General features: G+C 46.8%; 1 non-coding gene across 1 annotated transcript; it reads right to left on the bottom strand.

Annotated features, from left to right (window-relative positions):
- TRNAS-CGA (transfer RNA serine (anticodon CGA)) lies at nucleotides 1-86 on the bottom strand. Its single transcript has one exon. It is a non-coding gene; the product is annotated as a tRNA-Ser (tRNA).
- Between the last annotated feature and the right edge of the window lie 9,813 nt (nucleotides 87-9,899).

The raw sequence follows: 9,899 nt of genomic DNA, 5'->3' as shown, positions 1-9,899 counted from the left end.
CGTAGTTGGCAGGATTCAAACCTGCACAGGGAGACCCCCCGCAAGGGATTTCGAGTCCACCACCTTAACCACTCAGCCACAACTACTTGCTTTATAGAGCGCTCTCATGACACTCTAGTTCTTTTCTCACTGAGTGATCGTTTCCAATTGTTTCCTCAGACCAGCGTCCACAACACACTCACTGCTGTGCTGTTGTGTAAGTGTGCCCAGGGCTGAACAAGAATTCCTGCTCGTTTCCCTTCTGGCTGGAGCATGAGGAGAGTGTGTTTGTGGCCAGTGCTGTTGCTGTAGATTGTTGTAAAATTCCTGCCTCGATAATTCAGACAGTCCCTTTCCCGTCATATCCCCAGTACATCAGTGACTGTAATAGCAGGGGGCAGGTTTTCTGTGGGGCACAGAGCTTTGCCAGGGGGTTGGTGTCTCCTTCCTTTCCTCACCCTGGAGGAAACTCAGCTTTTCATTCCATCTTTAATGTGTCATGGAATAACAACAGCAGCATGAAGAAAGAGGTGGGCAGGGTGGGCCTCAGGGGAGGGGCACAGAGGTGCAAGTGGTGGGCAGGGCAGGACGGAGAGGCACGGGTGGGTCTCATGGGTGGGGCTGAGAGGTGGGAGCGGCGGCCATGGTGGGTCTCAGGGGAGGGGTCAGAGAGATGTGGGTGGCGGGCAGACCTTGGGGTAGGGGGCGGAGAGGAATGAGCAGCCGGCAAGGAGGCCTCGGGGAGAGAGGAGCGAGTGAAAGGTGGACCAGCAGGCCTCAGCCGAAGAGGCAGAGTGGGGTGGGAAGAAGTCCTCCTCTTAACCCAGTGCTAGCTACACCGGGATTAGGCTGATATAACTGCATTGCTCAGGGAAGGTAAAATTTTTAACACCCCAAAGTAATGTTACTGACTTAATTTTGTAGGATAGACCTGTCCAAAGAATCACACACACAGCTTGGGAGTAAAACTTCACCCGCTTCTCTGCTTTACAGAATCGAAACACAAGAAACGCTTGTCAGGGCCCAGTGAGGGTTGGCAGGGAGTCAGGTGTGGGCAGACACCATACATTAGCCAGAGGAAAGCACCATGGATTAGCTGGTTTAAGGCACCTGTCTTCTAAACAGGAGATCCTGGGTTCAACTCCCAGTCGTGGCTTTTAAGGCACCTGATACTGGCTCCTATCAGAAGACAAATAACAGAGTTAGATGGACCTTTGGTCTAGCCCAGTGTAGCCGTTCTTGTTGTTTAAATTACACTCATAGGCACTGATAATAGAGTGACTGAAAGTTTGGGTGTTAAGAGCTGATAGGCCAGTGTTCCAGTCCCCTCGCAGATGACCCCCTCCCTCTGGGACAGGGGCAGGTCCGAGCTCTCACACCAAGTGGCTCATTGGGGCTGCCAGAATCTGTGGGCGGCTCACTCAGTTTACGCCGAGGGTTGAGTCCTGCTTTGTGCACCGTGTCTGAGAATGAAAATCCTTACTGAATGAGGGAGGCAACCTAGTGACAGAGGATGTGGAAAAAGCTAATGTACACAATGCTTTTTTTGCCTCTGTCTTCACAAACAAGGTCAGCTCCCAGACTACTGCCCTGGGCAGCACAGTGTGGGGAGGAGGTGACCAGCCCTCTGTGGAGAAAGAGGTGGTTAGGGACTATTTAGAAAAGCTGGACGTGCACAAGTCCATGGGGCCGGACGAGTTGCATCCGAGAGTGCTAAAGGAACTGGCGGCTGTGATCGCAGAGCCATTGGCCATTATCTTTGAAAACTCGTGGCGAACGGGGGAAGGTGGGTGTTTTAATCGCTGTGCAGACATAACATTAGGATACGTCTACAGTGCAATGAATCACCCACGGCTGGCCAGTGTCACATTAATCAGGATCATGTGGCTTGGGCTGTAAAGTTGCAGTGTACAAATACAAAGAAACAAGAGCAAAAACCGGTTGCCTTTATCGCTAGATAGCTATAGATACATGGCAAATAGCAACAAGAATCAGCGTAGAGCTGGATCTAAAAAAATGAAAGATTAATCTTTGCTCTACAAATAATAACTACTGATAAATGGTAATATAAAAAAGGACCTCAAATTCCTTCGTAATTTGACGGTTCTTGGAACTTCCAAGCATATTGACTGGAATTTTCGAGACACCGATTGTCAGAAAAACATAACACGCTGAGTGCTCCACCTGAAACAACAGCAAATACTGTTGCCTAGATAGATAGATACATTGCAAAGAGCAACAAGAATCAATGTAGAGCTGAATCTGCAAAACAAAAAGATTCATCTTGCAATACAAATAATAATGTATTAATTTTTATTAATTATTTATTATTATTTTATTTTATTTTATTATGTCACAAAGGACCATGAATTCCTTCATACTTTTATCATCCTCAGGATGTTGCTGTGAATTCAGAGACATGATTGTTTTCTGGAGCAGCCGTTGCAGTTTCAAAAGGAAATGCAGGCAGAAAACGAAGCAGGGAGGGTTGTGATGGGGTGTATGAAAGGAGAACAGGCTTGTTCCTCTTGAGTTTTCTTTCCGTTGCTCTCGTGATCCTGATGGAGGAAGTGGAAGCTTAATTTGAGTTTGTCCCCACTCCCCTCCTTCTGTCGGCGGTGTGTGTCTTCACCAGGAGTGCTTCCACCGAATGAAGAGGGGCAGTGTGGGGGGGCCGAGAAACGGGGTTCTTCACTCCGCACAGCTGCCCACTGGGAGCCCAGCTGCCCCCTGGGCTCTTGACTCCCCACCTCCTCCCTGGAGTGGGAGCCGGCCACCTGGGCTTCTTGCCTGCCTGCTCCCAGCCAGGAGTGGGGGCGGGGGCCAAGGGCCCAGGCTTCTCGGCTCCCTGCGCTGGGAGCCGGGAGCTTTCGTGCAGCAGCCCCGCGAGGAGCCAGGCAGGTGCAGCCCCGCTGGGATCAGGGAGCGAAGGGCAGCCATGAAGGGAGCCAGCTGGAAGCCATGACATTGGCAAGACAGCCAGCAGCCCCTGTGAGTAAGGCAGTGTCTACACAGACACTGTGTTGTCCTAACGACCCCAACGCAATCCCCGTGCCTCTTGAGGAGCTGGAGTTACTATGTGGGTGTAGCAGGGCACTTACATGGATGGGACAAGGCTGCGGTGTGCACCGTGAGGTAATTAGGACAACGTAAAATGCTGTTGGCGGGCCTAACTGTGTAGTGTAGCCCAGGTTTTAATCTCCTGCTGATGGGATATATGCTGGGTGCCTTATTTCCTTTGCTTAGGAGTGCTTGTTCTCACACCTATCTCCTTGCTTTCCATTCCAGTTCAGGGAAGGAGAGAATAACCAAGTCTTCAGGTATGAAAAGGCAAAACATTTCTACATGACCCTTCGCAGTCAGTGAAACCTGTGGTGGGAAACGTGCCCTTGATTTTACTGCATTTTGGTTTCTTGTGTTGTTGGTTGCTCCCGAGGAGCTGGCAGGGAAATGTCCATGGAGAAGTGGAGTGGATGTGAGGTTTCTTGCTGATGAGATTTGCCTGCATTTTGGCCTCATTGTGAGAAGGGCAAATTGGATGAGACATTGCAGCTTTTCTGATGCCTGTCTGAGTTTGGAAAGTAAGTTCTTTGTTGTCCTGTTCTTCAAAGGAAACTGAGGGAGTGGATATACACTGGCAGCTGAGAAAGCCTTAGAAGGGGAAATCCAAATCTGGGCACAATTGGTTTCTGTCGTAGATTGTAGTGTAGTGGTTATCATGTTTGCTTGACACATGTTTACTTTCTCCAGGCAAAGAAAACCTGCAATTCACAAAGGTAATTCCCTTTTGTCTCTGCTCTGGCCCCAAAACAGAGAAAAAATTAGCTGCTTTCAGTTGGACTTCCTTTCCAGCAGCCCCAAAGGAAAAAAAAATATTTCCGTTTTAAAATCTGTTTTTCTGGTTCAAAAAATCTCAAATTGATCTCAAAAGGATTTCAGGATAATCCCACCACTCTGCCACCATGTCAAGTTCCTTCCCCACTCTGAGCTCTAGGGTACAGATGTGGGTACCTGCATGAAAACCTCCTAAGCTTACTTTTACCAACTTCGGTTAAAACTTCCCCAAGGTACAAAATTATTTTACCCTTGATTTTCCACTACCGCCACCAAACTTTATCTGGGTTTACTGGGAAACGTAGTTTGGACATGTCTTTCCCCCCCAAATCCTCCCAACCCTTGCACCCCACTTCCTGGCCACAGACCCAAACCCTTGGATCTTAGAACAATGAAAAAGCATTCAGTTTTCTTACAAGAAGACTTTTAATAGAAGTAAAGGAATCACCTCTGTAAAATCAGGATGGTAGATACCTTACAGGGTAATTAGATTCAAAACATAGAGAATCCCTCTAAGCAAAACCTTAAGTTACAAAAAAGACACACAGACAGGAATATTCATTCTATTCAGCACAGCTATTTTGTCAGCCATTTAGAGGAATCATAATCTAACGCCTACCTAGCTAGATTACTTACTAAGTTCTAAGACTCCATTCCTGTTCTGTCCCAGGCAAAAGCATCACACAGAGAGACACAGACCCTTTGTTTTTCTCCCTCCTCTCAGCTTTTGAAAGTATCTTGTCTCCTCATTGGTCATTTTGGTCAGGTGGCAGCGAGGTTACCTTTAGCTTCTTACCCCTTTCCAGGTGAGAGGATTTTTCCTCTGGCCAGGAGGGATTTTAAAGGGGTTTACCCTTCCCTTTATATTTATGACAACAGGAAAGCTCCAAACCAAGAAAGCTCACTTTCACTTCACTTTCCCATGGGCATTTCCCTGCCAGCTCCCTGGCACAGAAATACAAGACACAAGAAATGCAGGAAAATAAAGATGAGTGAAGGAAAGCTGCAGGTACTTCGATCCCTCCAGCGTCAGACGAAACCATTTGTGGGGAAGGGTCCGGCTTACCGAGAAGGACAAAGAGATAAAACATGGACTTTCCGATGCTCTGCAAAACATCATGATCCCAGACCCAATGTGACGCGAGGGTCAACACTTTGGCTGCTTCCTGCCTGCACAGAGGTAACAAACTGGAGGCAGCCGAAACTGAGAAACCTGATTCTAGACACTGAGTCAGAATGCTATCTGCTCATGTCAAGTGGAAGCAAATCCCCTCCCTGGCTTTCTATGCCAAAATTATAATCAGCGGAGTGGTTTCCCTGGACAAGCCACTAGGTAGGCAGAAGAAGAAGCGGAGAGGGATGCGGTGGGGTAAATGAAAGCAGAGGAGGATTGTTCCTCTTTTGTGTTGCTCTTGGGAGTCTGATGGAGGAACCTAAATCATAATTTGAGCTTGTTTCAATGCTTTTGCTTGAGCTCAGGTTATGAGCACAGGGGTTCCTTCACTCTCTGTTCTTGTCCCCTCTGAAATGGGGAATGGACCATTTCCTAAATTGGAGAGAAAGTAGCCTTAGAAAGCATAGAGAAGCTGAACCAAAAAACCCTACATTACCCCCCATTATGGTCTACTGCAGGGGTAGTCAACTATTTTTTGTCAAGGTCCAAATTCCTTGGTCGAGATATAATCAAGATCCAGACTCCAGAGAAAATAAGTTTAAAAAAATCATAATAATAAGTAAATAAAAAGATTTCAGGGTCCATTAAAAATTTCTGGCTGTCTAGAGTTGGCCCGTGGTACACCTGTTGAGTACCCTTGGTCTACTGGTTAGGAGTCTCATTGATGCTGCCTTGGTTCCACCCTCAGTCAGGGAAAGAAACTTCTCGACACAATTCTTCATTCAGTCTTCACTGCAAATTAAAAAAACCTCAGAACTTTCACCCCAATAGTTTATTATCTGGCCATTTTGTGCCCTGTCCCTTATAAACACAAAAAGGGGCATTTTTAAAAACCAAAGACTTTGAGAAGGGGTCGAACTGGCTGACTCCAGCTGCCTATCTCTATTCACTTGTGTGCTGAATTGAATGAATCTCTTTGGATACACAGCAATCGTGAAGCATAAATCTGCTTCAGTGGATATACTAGAAGCAATATTGTCTAAATAATACCTGGCTTTTTTCAAAACCAGCAATAGCCACAAGAGGTCCCAGAATCATCTGAAATTGGCTCTAGCTGACAAAGAGGTCCATTTTTCAGCTAGGAATTAAACTTCTTTGTTCCATTTTCTCTGCTTTGAGTCTCTTCCCGCTTTTCTCAGGTAGTGTGGCGAGCAAACGCACAGGTGGGTGAGATAATATCTTTGACTGGGCCAGCTTCTGTTGGGGACAAAGACAAGCTTTTCTGGGACCTGCATGGCTACAACTAATAACAAATGCTCATAATCATAGAATCATAGAATCATAGAATATAAGGGTTGGAAGGGACCCCAGAAGGTCATCTAGTCCAACCCCCTGCTCAAAGCAGGACCAATTCCCAGTTAAATCATCCCAGCCAGGGCTTTGTCAAGCCTGACCTTAAAAACCTCTAAGGAAGGAGATTCTACCACCTCCCTAGGTAACGCATTCCAGTGTTTCACCACCCTCTTAGTGAAAAAGTTTTTCCTAATATCCAATCTAAACCTCCCCCACTGTAACTTGAGACCATTACTCCTCGTTCTGTCATCTGATACCATTGAGAACAGTCTAGAGCCATCCTCTTTGGAACCCCCTTTCAGGTAGTTGAAAACAGCTATCAAATCCCCCCTCATTCTTCTCTTCTGCAGGCTAAACAATCCCAGCTCCCTCAGCCTCTCCTCATAACTCATATGTTCCAGACCCCTAATCATTTTTGTTGCCCTTCGCTGGACTCTCTCCAATTTATCAATAAGATATTAATTAGTTCTTCTTTCATACTCGAATGCATCACTTTTGGTGTGACACCAAGAAAATTATTCATTATCCCGTATAACCGTTTCTTCTCCACATGTTGAGATTATCTTTCGGCTGTAATGCCATCCTGTATTAAAATTCCAAATGGCCAATTAGCAAGCACCAAAATAAAGAACAGCCAATTATTAATCTGCCTTACCCCTAGCCCTGCCCAGGATCTCTGCATTGGTTTAAGAAATATTTTCACATAGATATTTGCAAATTGGCAAGTTTTAAATTGTGTCAGCTTCCGTCTAGAAAGAGAGAGTGGTAAGCTAAATTGCTCCAACACAGATTTCCCCATCTATGTGAGAGAAAGAATTAGAAAGAAGTAAGGAAAGTGAATCCAAGGTAGATGATTCTGACCTTTCCTTTGAAATGCTCGGTGCAGTAAATCAGTGAATATTCCCATAAGTAAACTCCTGTAAGTGACAGAAAGGAGGGCATGGGAAAAGGCTGTCAAATGTTGTGTTAAACTTTAATTCGTGAGCAAAATTGTGTAGCAATTAAATTACAACCCTAAAATACCGTAAAAGGACAGAATAAGGAACAAAAAGTGTGGGAAATACGGGTGTATTTCAGCAAAGCGCTTGGAATGGAGGAAGACCAAAAGTGATCAGTCGGGGGAAAAGGCACTGTTTCTGCCTAGTTTTAAACCAGGGATATTTTGCGTGTCAAGCAAACATGATAACCACCACACTACACTACAATTTACGACAGAAACCAATTGTGCCCAGATTTCTCCTTCTAAGGCTTTCTCAGCTGCCAGTGTATATCCACTCCCTCAGTTTCCTTTGAAGAACAGGACAACAAAGAACTTACTTTCCAAACTCAGACAGGCATCAGAAAAGCTGCAATGTCTCATCCAATTTGCCCTTCTCACAATGAGGCCAAAACGCAGGCAAATCTCATCAGCAAGAAACCTCACATCCACTCCACTTCTCCATGGACATTTCCCTGCCAGCTCCTCGGGAGCAACCAACAAGACAAGAAACCAAAAATGCAGTAAAATCAAGGGCACGTTTCCCACCACAGGTTTCACTGACTGCGAAGGGTCATGTAGAAATGTTTTGCCTTTTCATACCTGAAGACTTGGTTATTCTCTCCTTCCCTGAACTGGAATGGAAAACAAGGAGATAGGTGTGAGAACAAGCACTCCTAAGCAAAGGAAACAAGGCACCCAGCATATAACCCATCAGCAGGAGATTAAAACCTGGGCTACACTACACAGTTAGGCCCGCCGACAGCATTTTACGTTGTCCTAATTACCTCACGGTGCACACTACAGCCTTGTCCCATCCATGTAAGTGCCCTGCTACACCCACATAGTAACTCCAGCTCCTCAAGAGGCACGGGGATTACGTTGGGGTCGTTAGGACAACACAGTGTCTGTGTAGACACTGCCTTACTCACAGGGGCTGCTGGCTGTCTTGCCAATGTCATGGCTTCTGGCTGGCTCCCTTCATGGCTGCCCTCCGCTCCCTGATCCCAGCGGGGCTGCACCTGCCTGGCTCCTCTCGGGGCTGCTGCACGAAAGCTCCCGGCTCCCAGCGCAGGGAGCCGAGAAGCCTGGGCCCTTGGCCCCCGCCCCCACTCCTGGCTGGGAGCAGGCAGGCAAGAAGCCCAGGTGGCCGGCTCCCACTGCAGGGAGGAGGTGGGGAGTCAAGAGCCCAGGGGGCAGCTGGGCTCCCAGTGGGCAGCTGCGCAGAGTGAAGAGCCCCGTTTCTCAGCCCCCCCACACTGCCCCTCTTCATTCGGTGGAAGCACTCCTGGTGAAGACACACTCTGACGACAGAAGGAGGGGAGTGGGGACAAACTCAAATTAAGCTTCCGCTTCCTCCATCAGGATCACGAGAGCAATGGAAAGAAAACTCAAGAGGAACAAGCCTCCTCTGCTTTCATGCGCCCCCATCACAACCCTCCCTGCTTCATTTTCTGCCTGCATTTCCTTTTGAAACTGCAACGGCTGCTCCAGAAAACAATCATGTCTCTGAATTCACCCAACATCCTGAGGATGATAAAAGTATGAAGGAATTCAAGGTCCTTTATGACATAATAATAATTAATAATAATAATTAATACATTATTATTTGTCTTGCAAGATTAATCTTTCTGTTTTGCAGATTCAGCTCTACATTGATTCTTGTTGCTCTTTGCAATGTATCTATCTATCTAGGCAACAGTATTTGCTGTTGTTTCAGGGGGAGCACTCAGCGTGTTAACGTTGTTCTGGCAATCTGTGTCTCGAAAATTCTAGCCAATATGCCTGGAACTTCCAAGAACCGTCAAATTATGAAGGAATTCCAGGTCCTTTTTTATATTACCATTTATCAGTAGTTATTATTTGTAGAGCAAAGATTAATCTTTCATTTTTTTTGATCCAGCTCTACGCTGATTCTTGTTGCTATTTGCCATGTATCTATAGCTATCTAGCTATAAAGGCAACCGGTTTTTGCTCTTGTTTCTTTGTATTTGTACACTGCAACTTTTCAGCCCAAGCCACATGACCCTGATTAATGTGACACCAGCCAGCCATGGGTGATTCATTGCACTGTAGACATATCCCAACGTTATGTCTCCACAGCGATTAAAACACCCAGGGCACCTGTCTCAGATCCCGGGGCAGCTGACTCAGGCTTCTGGGGCTGCAGCTGCAGGGCTATAAAATGACAGTGGAGACAGATGGGCTTGAGCTCAATCTCTGAGGTCCCATGAGGGGTGAGGGTTTCCAAACCCAGGCTTCAGCAGGAACACCAGTATCTGCACCCCACTTTTCAGCCCCACAGCTTGAGCTCCAGAAGCCCACATCAGGTGACCCAGGCCAGCCCTGCTGCCATCTTTATCCCGGGAGAGAGGGACTCTACGGGGACGTCTCCATTGCAGTGTCAGCCCAGGGGTGGCAGGCTGTGCTCAAAGCAGCACCCTGGAAGCCCCATAGTCACAACTCTTATCGAATTAAGGTACGATTTGTACAGAGTCGGCCTGGTGAGCTATCATTGTAAAAGTCGTGATCTGTTGAAGGCCAATACCTGGGTGGATGGTGTGTGCTAGGCTTGTCTGGGAAGTGGTGGAGTTTTGCTCTGGGTGCGTCACTGAAATATGTGATGAGGCTGGGAAATGGCCA

The sequence above is a fragment of the Caretta caretta genome, chromosome 28, assembly GCF_965140235.1.
Source record: "Caretta caretta isolate rCarCar2 chromosome 28, rCarCar1.hap1, whole genome shotgun sequence".
NCBI lineage: Eukaryota > Metazoa > Chordata > Testudines > Cheloniidae > Caretta > Caretta caretta.
This window is presented reverse-complemented; position numbering and strand designations above follow the sequence as displayed.